This window comes from Larus michahellis, chromosome 12 (assembly GCF_964199755.1).
Source record: "Larus michahellis chromosome 12, bLarMic1.1, whole genome shotgun sequence".
Classification (NCBI taxonomy): Eukaryota; Metazoa; Chordata; class Aves; order Charadriiformes; family Laridae; genus Larus; species Larus michahellis.
Genome location: NC_133907.1, coordinates 10,544,292 through 10,567,837, shown reverse-complemented (window position 1 = coordinate 10,567,837; position 23,546 = coordinate 10,544,292). Strand labels below are relative to the sequence as shown.

The following is a 23,546-nucleotide window of genomic DNA, read 5'->3' as shown; positions in this document are numbered from 1 at the left end:
GCGGGGTGGGACTGGGATGGGGGAGGGAAGGGAGCAGCTCGGGGCTGGCCCTGAGGGGCGGCTCTCTGCTCTCCCTCTCGCCCCCCTCCCCAATATGGATGTGTCTCCCTGAGGGGAGGAGGAAGGGAGCGTAGACGTGCTGAATGTGAGGAGAAATCCCGGGGCTGGGGATGCGCGGGTTCCCGGGCAGTGTGTAAATGCCTTTACCTCTTTTTAACCGTTGTAACTTTAGCGCCCGGTGTAGTTAGAAGGGGGCATTCCTAAGGCGGCGGTGGGGGACTGGTGTGGTGAGTGGAAAGCTCCGTATGGCTGCGTGATGCATATCTGAGCAGGGTGGGTTTGGGTGGAGGTTCCTCGTGTAACACAGAGAGGCTCGGGGTCGCTATGGATTTGTGTTGAGAATCGTCTGACCCTCTGTTTCTCCGCCTGAGTAGGAGGGGGGTGTGGGTGAAATACCTGGGCTAGAATGGCCCCATCTGCCATTCGTTTGGGTTTATCTGATGCTGAGGCGGTTCCAAAGACTTCGTTATCTGCATTCTCCTTCTGATCATCCTGTAGCCTCGGTAAGTTTCAGAGGTGACTTCTGCTGCCTCCTTGTTTCTGGTCATAAAGAAAGGGATGAGAAATACTGCAAATAAAACGTTGATTTCCATGACTCTCATCCATTTCTGCCCTGTAGCTGCAATGAAACTGCTGTTGAGGGATGGAAATGAGAATTTTTTTTTTTTTTTTTTCCTGAGGTCACATACTACTGTAGGTGTCAGTGATTCTGGGGTATAAATGGGGTGAATATGGGTGTGGATGTTGTCTGAGGTTGACATAATTCCCAGAGTCCTCTTTGTTTGGTTCTAAAGTTGGTTCTGTTTGTGGTTTCTGCTCCTACTCTCAAGCACAGTTAGGTTTTCTTTTGAAAGAGAAGCTTCCCACTTTGTCAGCCTATCTAGTGAACACAGTTTTAAATCAGGCTCTTTTATTCAGGCACTATCTTTTTCCTCTTTAACCTGTTAAGAAAAAAAAAACTGATTCTGCCTTTAATCTTTTATCTAAAAGTTAACAGAAAATATTACGTTACACTCTATCTGGAATAACAAGACAAAACTGAAGCAAATCTGTAAGTGTGAGAGACAGTACTGTAGCTATATAGTATCTATAATACAGTTAAAAAAACCACTTAAAATAAGCTTAAAATTCTGTCATCACTATTTTAAAAATAAATATTTTCTTGTGAAATATTTCCGAGTTACAACGAGCTGCTACACTTGAGACAAAGATGTATGTGTTCTAACTATAAATACAAGATAGCTTCATAGTAACAAATAGTATCCGAGTGGAAGCCCCAGAATAAGAGGAAACAGACAAAATTGTGGGTTTGCTTTTTTTTTTTTATCTAGACTGTGCGTGCTAACATATAACAATTGTATTTACTGTTAGCAGTTGTTGTAATGGCTTGTTTAAGTGACTGTTGTTCAGAATTTCATCCAACTCTGTTACTACTACTACTATTTATTATTTTTTTTAATTAATACTGATGGATTTGGTGATGGATATGAAGCCAGAGATTGGGAGATAGGGGAAGTGATAGCACACAGAATAAACCCAGTATTCAGCCTCGCTTTAAGTACCTTTCCTAATGACAGTATTCTGTTTCCAGTCTGCTTTTATTTGGCATATGAGTTGTGTGGGATTTTTTTTTGTTTGTTTGTTTTTTAATGCTTCATTTGAAATCCCTGTTCATCCTGGCTTTGGATTTATTAACTTGAAAGTTTGTATTGTCTGCTTATCAATTTTTTTGCATAGTATCACTGAGACAGTATAGTTGAGACAAAATGCAGAGTAGGAGGGAGGAGGAAATCTATTTTACAATAGGATATTATCTTTTGATCATGGGCTTTTTTTTCATTAATAACGGACAAGAAATCACAGTCAAAACCTTCCAGATTCATTCTATGTTACAATTGCATAGGAAAGGGTGTTTTGCTTTTTTTTTTTCTTTTTAAAGAACTCTGAGAAGGAAAGGGTGTCTTGGTTATATTTATCTGCAGAATCAAGCCATTGGTAGCATGTAAAATGATATTGGACACTACAGTCTGACACTGGAGGTTGCTTCAACTCCTGCATTTAAATGAGCCTCCCTTGAAGAGGTGATCTTGAATGACTGTATGATACAGGGTATTCTGCATTATGTTCATGGAAGCTTTTTGATTAAGAGTATTTAGAAATATCTTAAATATTCTTATGACTTGTTTTTATACTAAAAAAAAAAAATGGAGGGGAGGGGGAGAGGAGGAATAATATTCTTTATGCCAAGGATATGAGAGGGTGGTGAAGAATACCTAAACCTGAATGCTGGGGCAGTGTGCCTGTGTGCTTTTTTTTCTCTGGCTAGATCTATCGATGTTTCTAAATGTAGTGTATTAGGGAAGAGGCAATTATGAAAGAATTTAACGACTACTGATTTAAATCTGCTGTGGAATATATTTCCACTCTGATTCTATATGCTGCCTTTAGTTAAGAGAAGGTATATCAAATCCTTTTCTTACCTCATGTAAATGGAAGGTATACTTGAGGTGGACCCTATTACTTTAATAATACTTCTAATTTAACGGGTGACTTTTATTTTTAGTTAACAGTTATCAATAAGCTGATATTCTTTGAAGTGGAACAAAATTAACTTGCCTCCAAACTCAGTCTCATGAGGGATTTTTTGTCTTTCATGTGCAGTGTGTGGACTTACTGTTGGTGAGGCTTTAGGATTTTAGATGTAGACACATTTTTCTTCTGTGTTATCTAGAGCCAGTCCTATTTCTGAGATTGTACAGGTAAGAAAAAGGCAGTTGCTTAAGACAGCATGCTATTTAAATGAGAGGGAGAAGAGGGCAAGGGGGCCACCATTGCTTTTACTGCTCATTTTGCTTATACCCTGGAAAGTCAGGCTTGTTACTGCTGATACAAGCTTAGGATATGGTGTAAGTTGCTTCTGAGGCTGTGACTGCTTTTGTAATATACTAGAATAGTGGAGGTTATAAGGTCAGCTCTACAGGTATCTATCTACCTTTAAGTATCCCCTGACTGTGTGCTGTGTATGTGTGTTGTTGGTTGGTTTTTTTTTTGGTTTGGTTATAGTTATGACCCTTCTCCCTTCCCCCCCCCCCCCCAACTTTGTCACCTTCACTGTTAAATATGAGCCTGTTCAAGTCAGGTGTAGTTAAACTGTTTGTCAAACATTCTTTGTTAGGTTATGGATCGTTGTCCTATTGGAAATTTTATTTTAAAAGCTTTCTTACCATCAAGTTAAGTTCTTTTTTGAAGATTATAAACATGGGTAGTGTCATGACTTGAAGTCTAAAAGCTTCATAACTGTATTTTATAGATGAGATTGTTCTAGAAATCTGAAAACACAGTAAAAGTTATCCAGAAAATGTTGTAATTGTTAGGTCAGGGTAAGCAATTTTTCATCAAAGTTGTTACACCTGTGGCTAAACTGCATAGCATTCTGTCCTGATTTATCAGGTGCACCTGAAAATGGGGGAGGAGGCAGAAGAGGAAGGCTGCAGAACAATATAACTGTTATACTGCTGGCTATAATGACTAGCACCTGCATTAGCCTTGGCTGAGTGTGAGATTTTGTCACAAAGCCTGAACCCTTTACTGTTCCCACACTTCCATGCATGTCAAGATGTGTCAGAGCCATGGAATGAGATCATCTAGTATCACAGGTATACCCAGAAGGCCTTTTAGGGGTACATTTTCAAGGTAGGTTTATATATTTAGTTGTATGGAATATTCTGTATGTAACTTCTGAGTTATGAAATTTTTTTCCTCATTCTGTTCCCAGATGCGTGGAAGTGAGAAAATGCGTTGTCTGCTTTTTCAAAGGCAATACCGAAACAGGTTGCATGGCTAAAAATGTTATCAATGTAATTTGTTTCTCTTGGGTAGTTGTAGCCTAACACTTCCCCCCTGCCCTTGGCAGTGGTAGGAGGGGAACTGCATGGAATAGGGCAGAAAGAAAAGGCAGAAGTACCTTTTATCTCCCTGGTCCAGAGACTGTAAGGGTATTTAATGTATAGATGAAACTTGCTCTTTAGGATTTGCTTTGTTTGCCTAGAATCTCCACAGGGCTACATGTGTGCTTTTTCTTGTGAGCTTTTAAGTGAGGTGGAATAGAATGAGATACCTTGTCTCTTGTGATCCTGGTAGCTTTCTCTCAGCAAACACAAATGGTAAAAAAGAAATTTTCTTGAGTATTTTATCATTAGGCCATACAAACATGTTTTTGAACAACACTACAAATGTCAAAGAATTAAGAATGGACTGTGTTCCCTTCAACAGATAGTTAGTTCTTGAATTTTACTGTAGTTAGAAATACATGCAGAGGAGCAGTTAGTGAATGCGGGGAAATGGAAGGAAAAAATGATTCATAGGGAAACCACCAAGACTAGGAAAAAGCAAGCCAAAATGTGTTGTCTAAAGACTATTTGCCAGTTGTCTTTGCTGAAGAAAACAACTGGCAGATTAGGTGTTTGCCTGCCCCTTTCTGTGTACCAGTGTAGAATAAAGCAGATCAGCCTGTGTGTTCAAAATAATTGTCAAAGACTTTGTTGAAAGCTTACCCAGTTCATTTAATGTTAAGCATTTATTTTCAATGCTAGTGTTTGACTGGATCATGTGTGCAACAGAATTGTAATGCAGTACCTTTTTTTTTTTCTTTCTAAGATAACTAGCGAAACTGATAATTCATATATGGCACTCCTTCCAAGTGTCCTTAGAACACCCATTTATCTTTGTAGTTGATCACAAACTAGACAAGACTTCAGTGTCACCATGGTGTGTCTAGGGAAGCATGTCTCTTCCTGTTACTGAGCCAAGTAGCAGGTTTAGTTGTGATGATATCATGTGATGCTGTATTAAATTAATGTTTTCTTGGAGGTAAGAAGCGATCGATCACCTTTATATGACCGCAGATGTGCTAAATGTCCTTCCTTCTCTATACTCATTAACAGGTAATTTCGAACTTTAAAGGAAAAATATATCTTTATTACAGATCATATAGTATGCTTTTATAAACAATTTAAATAGTATCAAATGCTTGTTATCTTTACCTAATGAAGAGGCGAGTAGAAGAGCTTTAGGTGAAAGTATCTGTCATAATGCTTAATGGGAAACTTTTTAAAGTGATTATTAGTGGCTTTTCTTCACAATGAAAGCTTTACATTAAAAATGTTGGCAGTATCATAACTGTTAACTCAATGCTTTCAGGTAATGCATTATAATATTAAGTCATGAGACATCAAGCCCCTGAGGAAGAGTTGGGAGAGATTTAGAAAACAAACACTCCCCCCTGGCCTCAATTCTTGATTCTTTTAAAACCAATATGGAGGTGTAAAACTCTTGTTTTTCTAGAAACCTGAAGTTTCATAACTATTGTGACAAACTTGAGAATTACTCTGTGTGTGTGTAGTGTGTATATATATGTTATTTTTTTTAAAATGTATAGCTTGCTGATAATGTTGCCAGTCTACCAGATGGTGCAATATTGAAATCTGTTAGCATGGTAAAATCAAGCAAACTATTTCTTATCCCATGCTTTTCTGAACTGCACAAAGTGAGTAAGTAAACATATATACGTGTTCCACAAGGACAATGCAAAGCTGGCTCACTGGCACCAGTCACTGCAAAACTACTGTTGTAGTTCTGTGCTGTTTTGGAGACTCATCTTTTCATAAAAGACTTAAGAGCATAATCTTGGGAAGAAATGTGAAAAATAGTTGAAGTGTTTCTGAGGTTTCACTATGCCAAAGAATGACTAAGCAATGGAAGCTTACAGTAGTGATGAACGGGTTGTTTTCCATTTTGCTCATCTGAAAGCCTCTGAATTTGTTTTTCTAAGTCTTAAGCAGGTCTGTTACTGCTCTGAGCTCTAGCTAGAGCACAAGATATGAAGTGTTGTAGCATAATAAGACTGCATGTCTCTTTCTACCTTACATTGGATACATTACATAGCAAAGGGTGCTATATTACTATTTACTTTCTGTGTAAATCAGTGAAATGTAATTTTAAAACTCTTGTGAGGACAAAATCTCTGGTGTATAGATGGGCTGCTTTCTTGACTTGCATAAGCAATAGTTCACCTTTTTCTTTTAGACCTATTATTGTTCTTTTTAAAAGACTTTTAAGTTATTGTAGTAGTTCTAGCCTGTGTGAGTTCAATGTTTTGGTTTTAGTTCCCATTGCCCAAATATTGATGAGCAGAGTGATTTACATATAGATAATGGTGTGAAGTCAAATCCAACTTCCAGTGCTGATTCAGCATGAAAACTTAGGTTATAAAATCACTTATGAACTGACTGCTTAAAGTTAAATCAGACAGCTTCTGATTAACTCTTATATGAACGATCCTTGAAATCATAAATCTCTTTCAAATGCTTTCTTAGCATGAATCTGAGGAAATTACTCTTCTGGGAAGTCTCTAATAAAATGCAGTTAGAAGTTCTTATACATGCACACCTAATCATATAAAATATAACAATTTGGTTGTGTTGCTCTACATACTTTATTTTTAATATGGTTACCATATGTCTAAAAATAGAATGCCCTGCCTCACTGAAACATCCTGAAGTGATAGAACAGGTGATGGAGCAAGGACTGGGTTGGGTGGCTTTTGTTGCTGTATCTGTTAATGGAAGGGTTAAACAGAAGGCAGAAGTAAGCAATTTACTTTCAAAAAAAAAAAAAGTGAAATGCTTGTTCTCCATTTTTTTGAGGAAACTTTTTATTATTCAGGACAGTCAATCAAGAGGACTGTGTTCTGTTATTTCTGTAGCAGTCTGAAGAACTAAAACTTAAAGCACAAGTAGCATTCCCCTGGTTTTGCCTTGTGCACTCTAATTGTTGTTCTAACACCTCACTGATTACCCTATGGAGTATAGTAACATCTTAACGTTTCTGGTTTTGTCAAATACCAAAGTTGTGTTTTCATCACATTCTCTGGAGGCTAGTGAGTCCCAGGAAAAGGGAAACTTCTGTGCTGTGTGCTGTTTGCAACTATATGTGTGTGAGTGGGTAGCAGCTAATGTAGTCTACTTGTATGAAGTTTTCTAAAACTTTTTTAGACAACTGTTATACGTGTAGACACACACAATCAGTATGTGGAAGTGCTGTATTGTTTCTCAGAAGCTTATGGAAGAAGTAGTAAAGGTTCAAAAAGTAATTTCTTCCTCTTATTCACAATGGTGACTTTAAAATGGTTATCTGTTCTTAGCAGCTTACATCTTAAGGAGATGATTTAAAACAAAAATTTGTAACTTGTTATTTGCCAGTGACTTGGGTAGATTTTTCAGATTTCTTCCCCTTAATGACTTTTTTCCCCCATAAAGGCTGGGCTAAAGAGGATAATGGAAATAGGGAGTTATGGCTTGTGTTGCACTTCTGTGCTCTGTCCATCTTTGCTGCCATGAACTAAAGCAGACATAACACCCTCTGTTGTAGTACTCTCTTGGTTTTAGCTTCTATGGAAGACTTTTTGACGTCCAGAGTGGCAATTTCTGACTTAATGGGCAGACCTCAGCATGTGGTCAACTAAAGCACCACGCTTTAGGTAATGCTGTTAGGTGTGCATGGATATTTAATTAATTTACCCAGTACTTATAAACTACCATTTGCTTGGCTCAGTTATAATTATAAAGTGCTCTAAGAGAGAATCCGGATGTCTTAACTACTTAAGAAGAAAGTTTAAAAATATTTGCTCTAATTCATACTTTGCTGTACTTCTCATTTAAGTGTTATTTTATAGTAGTCTTTTAAACAAGAAAATCTAAAAGAACAAATGGATTCAAGACATTTTAAAGATATCTTAATTCGGTTGTGTACCAGTTCAGTGCCATGTGCTGGCGTGTGCAATGTTCTAGCTTTGTAAATAACTTCTGTTTCCTTATTTGAAAGTTTTAGTTTCCCATTAAAATCTCTGAATGGGAAATAACATTTTTAGGCAGTAATTGATAGGCTCCCTTCTTAATCAGTATTTACAGTATTTATCTAGTCATAGATAGCTGTAAAGGCAACAAAAACAAGAGTACTTTATCTGCAAATTGTTCTGTTGATTAAAATGGAACAAAACTAGCATCTCTGTTAACCTAGAGTGTCCATTTGATGCCCCCTTAAGAGGAAGGCAGTTCTTTTGATCATTGCACAGAAAACTGGAAAAAGAAAACATCTGCACTGGCTGGGGTAGTTTTTGAATACTTTTATGTTACACTTGTGGGTTTTCTGTTGAAGCCCCTAATGTTTTGGTGGTGCGTGTTTGTAGCTCATAAACAAGACTTGTAGAGGTGAGGTGTAGAACCAGGGCTAGCAAACTTGCCAGACTTGTATTGGCTGTGTTAGAGATCATAAGAACATAGGAGGGATGATGAGTGGGATCCAGTGAGATGTAAAATGAGTGGAGATTTGAGGAAACTGAAGGAGAGCCATCACTTGATAGGGACCGGATAGCTTGCATTGTCATGCACTGTATTTTCTGTTCAAATATACAGATACAAGGTAGCTTTATCCTGAACTGCTTTATCCTGAACTGCGTCATCTTCTCATACCCATCTGGCTGTAGCTGGACCTCAAATGACCTCTATCAAGAAATTAATATGTAGCTGATAATATTTCAGATTGGCCAAGCAAAGCTTTTGGTATATAAGCAAAGGTTTTTTTCCTTCCCCCTGCCTCCCCATCTTAGCACCGCTTTATGTTGATGAAACTTTTGCTTAAACTAAGGATTGCATCTAGGCAGAAGCGTAACATTGTTTGAGCTGTACATTTGAGAAAGCTTTTTAAAAATCTTTTAAAGCAGTGGAAATTTCCATGCTTCACCAAAAAAAAAAAAAAAATAAAAAATGTTAAGTTCTGGTCTAATAACTGCTTTGCAAGAAGAGAGAAATATGAAAAGGAACCGCAGACGTTCTGGATGTCAGCCTGTGAAATTTTCCACTATTTCCTTTAATAACATGCAGGCATGCTTATATTGCTGGAATTTCAGTTAGAAGTCTCATTCTACTGCAACTTCAAGCTACTTGGTGAGCAAACACTCCCTGAAAATGAATTGTCAAGAAAAAAAGTTCTCATTTGTAAAAACATGCATAAACTGCTCCTGTGCTGGATATCAACTATTGATTATATTAATCCTGCCTTCAATTTCTTGTTTTACATTTTGTGTTGTTACTATTACTAGATGATAACTGTTAGGTGATAATCCATCTTTTCTTGTTTCTGATAGTAATTCTAGACTAATATTTCCAATAAGGACTGCATGTTGTTAAACTAGAAATCTTAATTTTTGTATCTTTGGTATACTAAAGGAAGAAAGACATTAGGAAACATATCCTGTTCTAATCATATTTTTTTGTAAAACAGTTAACTTTGAAACCTATTTAGTGGTTATTTATAAAATTATTGTAGCTTCAGATGCACTGGTGAAAATCAAACCGAAGGGATCTACAGGTTCAACCTCATTTGTCTACCTCGAAGCTCTTTTCTGTTTAAGTTCTTGTTTACCAAAAGACTCCCTGACCTTTCTCCAAGATCTAGAGGACTCTGTACTTTGAATGTGCCTTGTCTTTCTGTCACTACAGATATTTATTGTTGACTTATGCTCTTTTGGGTTAGGGCCTAAAGAATCCTTTATATAATGGGTTGAGAGATTTTTTGCTTAAATGCTGGGATGGGAGCTATGGTGGTATATTACGCAAAAAGCAACAACATCAAAACAAAGTGACTTCTTTCCAGTATTGATTGAAAATATAAAACCAGAACACTTTAGATGCATTCCCATGGAATGCTGTCTTTCCAAGGCAGTGTGCTACGCTTCCACAGCTGCTCGAGCCAAATTGCAGCAATTGTGCTTCCTTTCTGCTACCTCTCCTCCCCTTGCTCTGGAACTAGGCCCTTGCAGTCAGCAAACAGAATTAATTCAAAATTGTCCATTGCCTCTCTCCCACCAACAAAAAAAACTGAACTCCAAAACCAAACAAAATCACCCAGATAGCTTCTGGCTGTCCTCTTACTCCTAGTTGCAAAACCACCAGTACTAGTGCAAGGGAATTGGGTGGAGTGTAACTAGAGCAGCCATAGTTGTACAAAATTTAAACTGGATGGAGTTCCTGTAAAACTTTGTTCCTGAAACAAATGTGTTTATAGAAGAAAGACTCAAGTGGTACCTGGGTGTAGGAGAAATTCAGCAACCTTTGTCTGCCCTGGTGCTGTAATTAGAAAGAGTTGGTGGAGTTACTAATTATGTATTATTACTGGTAGTTCCTTACCTGTTTTATCTGTGTTGGGAAACTAATTTCACTTAAGTCAATAGGGATTAATTAGGTATGTTGAGTGCTCTTCTGAAAACTGATGTTGATAAACCTACAAACATTTAATGTGTATGTTACTAATGTAGTGCATATACGTATTGCTGAACAGAATAACCTACTGAAAGGGGTAAGTACTACAATAATTCTATTTTAGGGTAGAATTAATCTATCAAATTACTAACTTCTGTATAGACTCAGATGATCATCAACCCCGTGCTATTGGGTCTAGGGATGAAGGATTTTTAACAGGACTATAGGATTAGAATATATTAGTTCTTGTTATTAAAAACTTTCTTATTGTATGCTATTGTAATTAGTGGTCCTTTATAGGTGGTAAGAGTCTTCATGGTTTCTAGGTTGAAGTTAAGGACTAAGAATGTAAAGATCTTTAACAGATGGTGATACTTTTTTCTAAATGAACTTGCAGAGTAGATTGATGTACTTGGCAGCATTTATAGAATCAGTGCTTAATAATCTGTAGTGTCACTTAAGTTCTAGCTTTGGTTTCCACAAAATCAAAAATCAAGGTTAAACTTTTTTTGTCTGAAGACTATCATTATTATTATTTTAATTTAGAGTTTAAAAATATTAAATAAGTTTTATGTACAGCTGTGTTTTATTTTATACCAAGAGTGCCTTTCATGTCTAGGTAGTTTCCAATGTTAACGGGTACAGCTAGGCCAAAATAAACAACTAGGTGCAAAGCTGAAGATAAATTATTGTACTCTGATAAAAGTATGTTTACTGTAGGAAACTATTGGTAAATAGAAACATATTCAACAATTCAATGTTGAACACTTGTTTAAAAGGGTCAATGCCTGCCTGTACACAGATTGACAGGACACAGGTCAGTTTAGAAAATAGCCATCTTACCTGCAACTTCACAGAAGTGATGAAAGTGGGAAGAGTGGCACATAACAGTAATTGACAGGATCATCAATCTCAAATAATACTTTTTTGAGCCAAGGTGGCAGTGTTTCCAGACCTCCTAAAGCAGCACAGCTGAACCCTTTTGATTGGTAATTGCACTATAACACACTGTTGATGAAGTAATTGATGTTTTTTGGGGTTTAGGGCCCTGTTGAAAGTGCTTAGTATTGTCTGGGAACTCTTTTTTCCTGTTGTCTGTTTACCTTTAGGTTACAGTTACGGATGCAGGAGCTCCTCAGCCAGGTTTCAGGGCAGGTACTTGACTGACTGAATTAACTATGGACGAGACTTTTTAGATTGGAGTGTCCAAAATCCTGTTTTAAAGTGTATGACTTCACTTCTAACTGGAATTAACTCTTAGCTGACACACAGATTCCTCTGGTATGAAGGTTCAACAAATGCTTTCTTTTATGATAAGGGCAAACACATCAAGTGAGCTATCAGAAGCAGAGCAGTCCAAACTCTTGTTTTTAATTAGAATGCACAAATATTTTACCTATAATAGAATCTCTTGAACATCCACAAACTATGAAACTTATCTGATTGGCCTTTTCTGATGGTTTGAGTTAAAAAAAAAAAAAGTCTTGAAACTGCAATTTAGTTTTAAAGTAAACTTCAATGTCTGACTGCTAGGTTGTAATTAACTGTCTTAATCTGTTCATTAATCCTTTGTCTTTAAACATAAATAGTTCTACTGAACATTTCTGTTAACTAGCACTCTTCAGTTCTGTGTGTGTCATTTTTATTGACATTTCAGTAATGATTCACCTCTTTCTTCCTCTTCCAGAGCTCACAAGAACTACTAGCATGCTGTGTAGAGAAAAACCCTTTGGGGCAACAGTATTCATTAGTGCTAAGTTGGTTTGAAAGTTTATTCAAGGTGATGAGGTTGCACAGGTGAGACAGAATATTCTGACATGCAAAAATAATACATTGTGCTCCCATTGCATTAAGTTTGACACAGCAGGGCTCCATAAAGTTTATTTGTATTACAGAATCTGAGAAAAGTTAATAAACTTCAAGAAAGTTATGTGCTATTGCAAGGTTTCTTCAGTAGTCTAATTTCCTGGATCAAGGGATGCTCTCTGGATTAATACACTGAGTAGCTTCAACTTTCAGTAGGGCATTATTGTAGGGTATGTTATTTAACTCTTGCACTGAGTGGACTTACAGCCTTAGTCATTTGGATTCATACAGGGTATCCAGTGTCTACCACTGCATAGGAGGTTTTTGAAATAATTCTAAAAAAACCCTAAAAAATCTAGTAACTTCCTCCTTAAATATTGAGACACTAATACAGCATAGATATACTTATTACGGATCTGTTGAACTAGATTGGTGGTGTCAGCTGAGGATGTACCACATTTGTGGTGGTGTTACTATGGCAACTGCCTTCTAAGAGCTGTCTCAAGGTCACTCATCAGTTGTAGCCTGGAGTGCTTGCTGCTTAAGCAAAATATCTACACCAAACAATTCAGCAAATGATCATTCCGCTTTGAGAAAGCGACAATACAGATGCAAAGCAGTATTTTATTTTTGGGTTGAGGGAAAGGAGATTCTCTTTAATTTGTCTGTATATTTACCTGTCAGATATTTGAAGACTCTTAGAATCCTTGAGGGGTGGATTTTAGTTGAAATGTAAATCATAAATAATCTAGTGTCAATGACATGAGAATTGTCTTATTTAGAAGCAAAACAAAGCAAAAAATAGAACCTGTAGAAGCTGAAGAACTTGAACAGAAATTGGTGACCAAGTCTGAAGTTTATGGTGCAAAAATGACTGCCTACACTAGTGAAAAACTAGAGAAGATGGTGAAAACTTGTGCTGAATTGAGAATTCAGAGCTTCTTATACTTAAGGGCGGCTCCTATGATACATCCAGATGCATTCTTGCATCTAAATCCTTGTGAATATAGTTAGAGGATGTCAAATACACTTAGCAGCATTTTCAGTCTAATGCACAGTGATTCAGAGATAAGACTAGAGAAGGGGTTGGTCATGAAGTTGATCTTATGTTTGAGGTTACAAGAGATTCTATTATACTAAATGCATAAAATTGAATCCACTAGGCTAAAACTTTATTAGAATGACAAAGTGTTGTTCCTTGGTTTGGATGGTACCCGACTAGTAAAAAGCTACCATATTTATTGTGGCAGAGTTTTTTAATTGGTTTTCCTTTTTGGATTTAAACTTGCTTTTCCTCTTTCCTCTTACATCTCGTACTAAGAAATACTTTACGGAGCTGTCCCTAGAATAATTTCTGTTAACATCTCTGTAGCTGTGGGACAGGAGTCACTTCCTATAGCACGATCTAGATTTGGTGCCCCTCCCTGGAACTGGATTTGGAGATGTCAATTTTTAAATAAACATAACCCAGACATTGAGACCTCTAAGAGTTGGGATTGGTTGGAATTTTTATACAGTATGTTCAATAGTAGTTGTCCACAGAACCCAAGGAGCTCCATCCTTGGAGTACTACTAGTACTACACAGAAACGATAGGTGAGCTGGTACTTCTGTTTCTAGATTAACGGGATATACACTTATGGAGGGAATGAAAACATAAGAGCTAAGGATATCAGGTTAGTCATCCAGTCTCCTTCCACCCTCAGTAAAACAAGCCTAGACTGTAGTAAGAGGTGGAAAAAAGTTGTACAAACTGTTTGTATAAGAGGCTTTCATGTTAAGTGTCTGTATAATTTTCTCCAAAGCAAGCAGTCTGTTCAAATTTTAACACACATTATAGCATGGAAATACTAGTGTATCCATTGGTATAGTGTGAGGCCATAGCAAGAGAACAAATTTCACCCGTGCCACAAAACAGAGGTTTTGATGGTGTGATACGCAAGTCATTTCCACATGATACGAGATAGTGGCATATACAAGCACTTCCGTGTCTACAAATGAACAGTCTTATATATGCCACTGAGAAATTGCACATGGGGAATTATTTACTGAGAGATAATTTGAGCCACAGGGCTGGTATCTGCATCACTAATTACTAGGGACACGTTTGCAGTTTGAGGTACAGGCTTATCGCCCCGAAGCTGTCAGTGCAATCCCCTGGCTGTACCACCACAGGATGGCTATCTTGTTGCGCTGGCATGTGAGCTTGTGTTGACCTCTGTGATAAATGTATCCAGATTATAAACTAAATTCTTGCTGAATGCAACATCTTGGCTACACTGCTGGTAAAAGGTAACTTCAAAGCTACCTAAGGCATATTCATGGAAACTTCGTTGAAAGAAACCATTGTAGAGCAGATATCATTATTATCTGCTTAAGAGAAAAATCAGATTTGTATTTCACTTTATGCGCACTCAAGAGGGTTTTCCAACAGGCTAGACTTGTAGGTCAGCCTTACACCTGTGTTTTTTAATGGTATTTTACAGTATATTATTCCTATTTAAGAACTGTCCAAGAGTTCATGAGAGAAACAGTCTGATCTTCCACAGCTGTTAACAGATTTCTTGAGGATGCAGCTAGTTGATAGCTCACCTGCTTTTGTTAAAAGATAAGATCCTAGACAGTGGCAATGTTTTATTTCAAGTATACATACTGACTATAGCCAAAATAGACTCAAGTTTAGCTACACTAATTGCCTCAGCCAATTTAATATTTTTTTTCTTTGCAGTAGCAAGCTTGTTTCAACTTTCTAATGTAATATTTTGAACAAAAGGTTGGATACTTTCCTATAGTCATACTCACTCCCCTGAAAGTTTCTTCTATTACGAGGCCTTGCTATTTAGCAATTCCAGTCCAGTCTAGACTTGTTTTTTTCTGAAGTAATAAAAAACTTGCAAATTTTCCAGGCTTTTCTTCCTCCCCAAATAAAGTTAGCAAGGCACTTCACCACAGATTGATTCATTTAGAAAAGATTTTAATGTACTGTTATGTTAAAAACAACAAAAAAACCCACCCTGCCAACAAAAGAAACCTGTGCGTGAAATGGAATGTTTCTCTTCTAGAGTTACACTGGCTCCATAGCATCAACAGTGGAAAAAAAATAAGCAACTAACAGCCCTGGAGAGACTTTAGCTACATCAGTTGAAGCTAGGATATAGCTAGGGCTATTGGTTAGTCTAAAACAAAAACAAAACCCCACCCACAGAACACCACAAAAGAATACAGCTGAAAAGTGGCTTGTTCTAACTTGCCTAGTATATTAAGGTAGCATTTTTAGCATATTCATGCTAAATTAAAGGCCTCACCTCTGAACCGGGGATTTCAGAAATCGCTCTGACTTTTCTCTGTACACTTGCATAGGAAGTCCTCGTGCATTTCAATATTACTTTCAAGAACCTGTGGGGGCATGGGGCACAACTAAGCAATTGCTTAAGTTCTAAATGTGAGATTGGCCACCATCAGTTAGTTTATAGCTGGAGGAATTTGCATTAAGATTTGTTACATAAAACAATATTGTAAACATGTTTTGCAGAACAGATGAAGCAGCTTTAATATTAAAACTGTATTAACTCTTATGAGAGGATGCACCAAGTAGACTCAGCCAAAACAGCTAGTTTTCCAGAAAAATTGTACCAGAGGCACTTTTTTTGAAGCAAGTCTGGGACAAGCCTAAGGTGTAAAGCTCTTTACCCACATTTTGAATCAACCTAAATTTCTTTGTTGGCAGCATTTTAGCCATTCTTTCCCCATTCTAAGTACAAGAAGAACTTCTTGACAAAGTCTGATAGAATGTTATCCAGTATGGCATTATCTTGAATCTGCTTCACTCCATGCACTCAACGCTTGCAGTCCTAGATGGTATCTGTTTGTTAAAAAGCTAGAGAAACAGAAGGATAAAGCACAGATCAAGAGTCAGATAAAACAAAGAATACTTAAGTGCTTTAACAATTTCAGATAAGCAGAAAATACAGCTTCTAGAATTAAGATGTTTTGGTTGTTTTTCATTTGGGATAATTTGTTTATCTTGGTTTTGCTGCCATATATCCAGATGTGACTAAATGGTCTCCAGGCAAAATTTTACCAAAACACTTTCCTATTGTGGTAGCTATAAAGTTATTACTGTTATCTTGGAAATGTTAAGTTCTGTATTAGTTAAAATTTACCACGACAGAGCAGAAGTTACTGATGTCAGAACTGGCAGAAGTTAGTTTAATGCTCTCAGAGAAAGTTATTGCTTACGTGCAGTAAAATAACACGGAGATGGCCACTAATTCACTGTTTTGCTAGCAGTCATCTGAAAGATTTCAGTATCTGCCATATGCATATAAATGTGTCATGGTCTCTGCTGGTCCTAACACTATCTCTAGGAAAAACAGGTAGTTCTTATGCTCTAAACTTCTTGAAAGAGTTCTAGCCACCAAACAAGGCTGGCTATCGTGTGTTGTGGGTGCTCACATATAAAGGAGTGCTCGAAACAAGTTAGTTATCTCTTAAAGCCAAGCAAATGCCACTGCCTCTTCCCTATTTGTTAGCATCCTTGAAATACAGAAGTATTGGGCTTGTTTTCAAATGCTTGTCTATCTTTCAGTTCACTATTATGTAAACTCTCTGCTTTTTTCCAAGTAAGTCAATCATGAGATTGTCAGGGTTGGTTTGATCTTGTGAAATGCTTTAAAAAGGATCTTCAGCAGGTATTATATCAGTGTTCTAAATTTCACTATTAAAAAGGTATGCTAAAGGAATTGTTCCATTAGTGTCAAACTATATGGATGTGAAGACTATCTTTCTCTGTGAGCTAGAGCAAAGGGGAAGTCCAGAATTTGGTTTTTTTGTGGTTTGGTTGTGTTTTTTTTTAAATTTTGGAATGAAGCTTATGCTTATGAAGTGCACAATGATTATGAAAAAATAATAGCAAGCAATTAATTGCTGCTTTCAAAAGCAATCTGTAAGCCTTGATTTGGTATACTGTGATGTTGGGATATTACATTAGTTTCTCTAAGTAACTTTAACTGAAATATTTATTGGGCTAAATATTTAATTTTTAAAATACATAAATAATTTTCTATATCAAACTAACTTCCTAGCTGCTCCTAATCCTTTCTCAAGTATTAAGTTACTGCTAATGAGAAGGGACTTGACTAAGGTTAAAAATAGATCACGTTGAACTTGACATGAACCTTAATATCTTTTCCAGCTTTTACAAGGATTGTATTGTGAATTGTGTATTGTTTAGTTGGTTTCTCACTGATTAAAAGTATTGAAATAAGCTGTCTATTGTGAAATAAAGCTGCTGTCAATGCTTTGTTTACATTTTTGATATCTTATCTAAATGTTACTTTACAAATTTGATGCAAAGTTCAAGCTTGGAGATTGTATTTTTGGGTCTTACTAAGACTTTTTTTTTTCCTAAAGGCAAAATATATTGCTGAAGACTTAGACAACTGAAATGTGTTTATTGTCAAAGCTTAAAACAAACTTGTTTTGTTTACTTCGTCTTTGGATAAAGGCAGTGTGGCTGATCAGATAATTCACTATATAGAGTTTGTTACTACAGCCTTACAGAAGTTTCCAGTGTTCTTTGAACTTGGTTTTACATAGACGTTTCTTTATTCTGCTTATTGTAAATTCATTTATTGACTTATCTGAAAAGTTTGCTAATTACTTTACAAACATAAGACTGATCTTGATTAAAACAGTTCTGCAAAGCTTATTGCATGAAGATTTGGTAAACTTAAAGAAAACACTAATAGTTCTATTACTAATACTCTCTAATACTCCTTCTGGGAATAGATACTAATAGTGGCTTGCTTACCTCTGATATTTTATTCTTGTCCTCTAAGAATGTAGACTTGGTAACTATCTGTAATAATTGTAGTGACTGTCAGGGTGGTCACTGAAGAACAAACAATTTAAGGGAACTTTGTCTTCTGGGTGAGTGGCTGTCTGTATTCCTAGCACTTGATTTAGGAGCCTTGTCCTTATTCCAAGTGATGCTTTTGTCTTTATGCCTAGTGATGTGCTTAAAGGAGAAGCAGGACTGCCATAACCAATAGATTTTTGCCCAATTTTATTACATTTGGTAAAAAAAAAATAATAAAAAAATCTGAATGAATTATTCCATGAAAATGACAGACCAGTGCTAAGAGTATTCAAACAGTTGAGTGTTGTGAGTTGGCAGTGAAGAAAAATAATACAAAATTGAAAATACTGTATGATTATACAGTCATGTTATGCCTTTGTCTTGAATATAAAAAATTCTGGTCTCTGCTGTATCAAAAAGTATAATGAACTTCATCTTTTTCTGTTTTTTTTTTTTTTTTTTTTACGGTCAAAGCTAAAGTTTTTTTTTATGAGAAATAGAATTCGCCAGCACTTCTCAGCCATCTTTTTTTTGCTTGAGAGTATAAGGCAGAGATCTATACAAAATAACCACAAGTGTCATGGAAAATCAACAGGAAGAAAGTATTTTCCTCTTCAGTCATTTCATTTATTCTCCTCCTTATTATCAGATGGCAGAGCTAAGAATAGAAAAATGGATACTTTCACATAGTGTAGAGCTTAGCTATGGAACCGAGTGCCACAGAGTATTTTAGCTGCATTAACTTCCATGGGTATGAAAAGAAACTTACATAGAAGAGAAATCGCGCTGCTGGGAAACTCATTGCTTTTGAACTAGGCAATTCCTGAGCTGTAGATTGTGAAGTGTGAGAGTATGCTGAAACACGTTCATATGCTTACCTTTTTTTTTTCTAGGCATTCCTGCTGGCTTCTGTTGGAGAGAGAACACAGTGCTAGGTAAGTCTTCTTTTTGAAGACTTAATTGTCCAGGACTACTATGATTTTTGAGAATTGATCCAGAGAAAACATTGGTATTTAGGAGCTTAGGAAAAGGGAGAAAATAATTTCAATACCTTTAGAAAAATAAAGGTATTTTCTTATGTTCTATATTAATATTGTATATAGTTTACTCTCTTCCACCTCCCTTAAACTTGAGGAAACGTGTGGTATGACCTGGCCTAGGTATCTAACGGTAACAGGCTTTTGGGGGATACTTGGGCAATTAAAGGACGCTGCTCCCAAAAGTTGTGGAATGGAGTGGCAGCATTCTTCTGTGTATATACTTGCCTTTAGTTTTTAATTATCTGTATCACTGGTACTAGAGTTTTCTTCTTTCTCAAGTAACCAATGACATGAATACTTTGCTCAGAATATTTCTTTTGAAACAATGGTGATGAAATGGGATTTCTTAGCTAAAGCTGTTTTGGGCCCAGACTGGAGATGATGCTAATCACTGGTAGGGTTTGGTTTTGGTTGGTTGGTTTTTTGTCGTAGCTTCTGGGGTAGCTGATTTAGTCTTCAATACTCAACTAGATTAACATGTCAAGTTCTATACCTGTTGCTGGAGAGTAGTGAAACTGGTAACTTGTCTGGGCATTCCATTCAGTGGGATTTTGGTGTCAGGAAAGGAAGCACCTCCTTCAGAATAATCTCTTGTGATAAGATGAACCTCTTTGCAGGTGCCCTGAAATAAAATTCAAGTGAGCTGGCTTGGTTAGAATAAGGTAAGGTTAAAGCAAAATGAAGAAAATTAAAGGAGACAGTGGAAGGAAATCCTTTGGAGAATGATCTCTTCTAAGCACAGAATATATTGTGTTTTGTTTCAGATAGCTGTGCTCATTAAAATGCTACAGTTCCTAAGCAATGATTTGCAGACAGATAATACACTGAGGTAAATAATATGTGGTGGAGTGAAAGGATAAATAACTTTTGTTCTTGACTGGATGGAGACACTTGTCTAAGCATATCGTCTGTCATAAATCTGCTTGCAATGGAAAAAAAAACCCTAAATCACAGCATTTTTATTCTGTAAGACAGAATTAATGACATCAGACTTAGGTTTTGCATGCTCTTTCTTGTGTTCCTTCCATTGTATGCTGTGTTTATCCTGTTGTTGTATGTTTGCTGTTATTTATAGGCTTCATCTATATGAGAATCTAACAAAGTAAGCTTCTTACTGGTGAAAGCTGAAGTGTAGGTAAGGTTTTGTAGCTTTCCTAACTTTTAATGGACTGCTAGGTACACTAAAAATGTTTAGCTGGCTTTTAAAAGAAAATATTAAAGCTGTCATGCCTAGAGACAATGTTAGTAACTTTTCTCCTAATAATTTTGACAGGGCCCAAGAATATAACAATCTGACTGTGGTATACCTAAACATAACTTCCCTCTCTTTTAAGAGTGCCATGGAAGTGTGATGTACTGCAGTTGAAAGTCACCTAACTGGACAAATGTAGTGTGGCAAGAAAACACATTGACTCAACTGTGTTGTATAGTTGATACACTCCAGTTGTATAACAAAAATGCATGACTGGTGCTAACCAGTTAGTTGCCATGGTTGATACACTTACCAGATGCTAAATATAAAAACCTCACAGTGCACAGGTGTAGCTGAATACTAACCTTAAAGCTTAGCATCAAGTCAGACTTTGAATTAAACTGCAAAATGACCTGAAAGTCTGGTAAAAGAGAAAATGAGTTGTTTCAATCATGGTGGATGCATCTTGAATGTCTCATTGGCAGACAAATGCTCAAACAATGGTTCACCAGCTCAGGGTTTTAGTGAACGTAAGATACGATTCAGTCGGTCTGTTTGTCTGGGGACTAAAGATACAATGTGCTTAAGAAAAAGTAATAATGAAAAAAAAATTCAACAGCTCTATCCTGGCATTTCTTCCAGTGCACTATATAAAAATACATAAAATTGCTTCCTAATGTTGTGAAACTACACAACTACTCTAGGCATTTATCTACAAACAAGGAAGCAACTGGATCTGAAAGAAAACATTACAAATGTTTTTGGCACTTGAATGGGAAGGATGTGATCCCTTCTTCTGTTTTTGGCAGTCACCGACCTCTTTTACTAACTTCCAGAATGGCTGCATATCTTCCTAAAATTACTTGGAATTTCTATGCTAACGATGATACTGTCATTATGGAGAATTCTGCAATAAACATCAGTGTTTGAGAAGTACCATTTATATAAAAAAACTTCCATAAGCAAAACTGATTTTTTGCCTGCTGTGGGAATCTTAGGGAGCTTAGTGTGAGACTTATTGAAAAATGTCTTTTTCATGAAAGTGAAGGTATTGCTTCTTTAATAGAACATTAGAAAAACTAGAAGCATAAGGTTTTTATACAATGGAAAATCTTTGTAAAGAATAGAAAAATTTGGACAAAAAAAATCCACAGGGCATTGAGAGCCTTATTCAAAAGCATGCTGCTTTTTCTCATAAATGGGGAAAAAAAAAAATCCTTGATGGTAGGAATTAACTTTGTCGTCAGGAATACATAGTTTGTGTCCAATAAAAATAGGAGTATTAATGGATGTATGCGAAGTGTAAAGAGTATACGAGATTAACGAAACATACCTGCTTAAATCAGTACCAAAAAGAATGTGGTAATACTTCTTAAAATTAAGGCAAAGTAGGATCAATTGTAAAGTACTCTCTTGTCGTAGTAGCCATTGTTATAATGGTACCATTTGGGCCTCAGTACATAATTCTCTGATGACAATGTTTTACTGAAAATCATAGAGAAATGACACTAGCATCAATCCAAACCCTGAGAGCAAAGTTAGAGTTGGTTCATCAGGGTTTTATTCAGTCAAGTCTTGAAGGCCTCTTAGGCTAGAGATTCCATAGGCTCTCTGGAACTGGTTCCTGTGTTCAGCTACTACTTGAAAACTGTAATGTAACTTGTTGCAGGTACTAAAGCTTGCCTCTTGCCCTTTTGTTGTAGGCCTCGAAGGAGAAACTGAGACTCTCCAGTCTATAATATCTCTCTAGGTACTATTTTTCTGGTTTGTGTAGCATTGAACAAAGATACTAACCATTGAGGCTTTTTCCTCCTCCTTTTTAGCTTAATTTTTAAATAATTGACCCCTGAAATCTAAGACTTGATTCAGTGACCAGTGATACACAAAATAACATTATTACAGCTTTCAGTTTTGTGTGGTAAATTTTAGCAGATGCTCTGTGTTATAACCATTGGTACAGAGTGGATAGACAACATTTGAAATATAACAAGATAACCTGACTGTACTGTGGAGAAACAAATTAATTTGGGAGTGATTCTGTTCTGCCTTTATTTAGCAGTTTAGCTGAAGGTGCTCTACTAAGCTCTGGTCCCTATGAATATGAAATATAGTAAGATATATGAAAAAATAGAGGAAAGGGGAATTTTAACTAATGAAATGTTCAGACTTACTGATATACTATAGGCAGACAATTGTCACTTCACATTTTGAATGGTAATCATTTGTGTTGAACTAAATGAATACCTCTTGCAGCCATACTAAGTGTACTTGTGTACACTCAAACTTAATCAGATTTTAATTACAGCATTGAGCTAGGAACACTTCCATATTTCAAGGTCAAATTGTGTTTTAGAAATGTCACCTTTGCATTAATTAGCTGTACATCCTTACAATGACCTAAATCATATAGAAGCATTGATACCCTACATGGAAAACTTAAACTATTTTGATTTCATTTCTTCAGTAACTTCGTTTTTAGTCTCCGATCTTGTACTCTCAAGTTTGAGAGTGTAGTTATGCCAAAAATGCAGGAAACTTCATTAACAGGCCTCTTATTATTAGATCAGAGGATAAGAAGATCTAATTTTAAAAGCAAAGGGGATGCATGTTTTTCAATAAATTAAAAAAAGAAAAAAATAAATCTGTTTTCGTAGCCTGATGAAGAGAGATACCAAATAGAATCCTCAAAAGCTCTCTAACACACCAGGCATTTAACTCCCATTGAAGCCAGTTTGTGTGAGTCTGTGCGTATATAACATAGAACCCCCTAATGGGTAGCTGCCTTCTGCCCTGCCCCCCCCATAGCACTCAAATGCTTTTTCAGAATATGAATCTATGTTTTTAAAATTGTAATGTATCCAGAGCTATGATTAAAATTAGTTGGTTTACAGTGTAAAATAATATATTTACTGACCTTAATTCTATAGCTTAGCTCTTGTGCAAACACACCAATAAATGTCCATAAGTACTGCATCTGCTGACTAGCAAAATGTGCCCAAGGGAAGTCAACATGATTTATGGACTGTATTTCTTTTCTGCTCATGTGCCCCTCCTTATTGATGGGTGTAAATATTTCTAACGGTTACATCAGTGATTTAAATGCCATTTTAAAGTTTGGTCTAAATGAATATTCTTAATCAGAAGTTGTGATCTGCCATAATCAAGACGGTGTATGTCAGTGTTGTTTATTCTTCATAGGAAACCCCCCTGTGTCCTAATTCGAATGTCACTGAAACTCCCTGTGTGCCCATGTTGGGTAAAGGCCAAATTAGG

The 23,546-nt window shown here is 36.5% G+C and overlaps 1 protein-coding gene across 23 annotated transcripts in view; it reads left to right on the top strand.

Annotated features, from left to right (window-relative positions):
* NCOA3 (nuclear receptor coactivator 3) overlaps positions 1–23,546 on the top strand; it is an 85,324-nt gene that overhangs the window by 1,647 nt on the left and 60,131 nt on the right. For 7 of the 23 annotated variants that reach the window (XM_074605102.1, XM_074605086.1, XM_074605103.1 and 4 more), the window contains exon 2: positions 18,935–18,976. The exons of 4 other annotated variants lie outside the window; for them this stretch is intronic. The gene's annotated coding sequence lies outside the window, so the exon portion shown is untranslated. Of the gene's footprint in view, positions 1–7; positions 564–12,068; positions 12,174–18,934; positions 18,977–19,698; positions 19,744–19,845; positions 19,911–23,546 lie in introns of those variants that run through there. 12 more of the 23 variants (XM_074605096.1, XM_074605104.1, XM_074605098.1 and 9 more) reach the window with 9 other exon arrangements.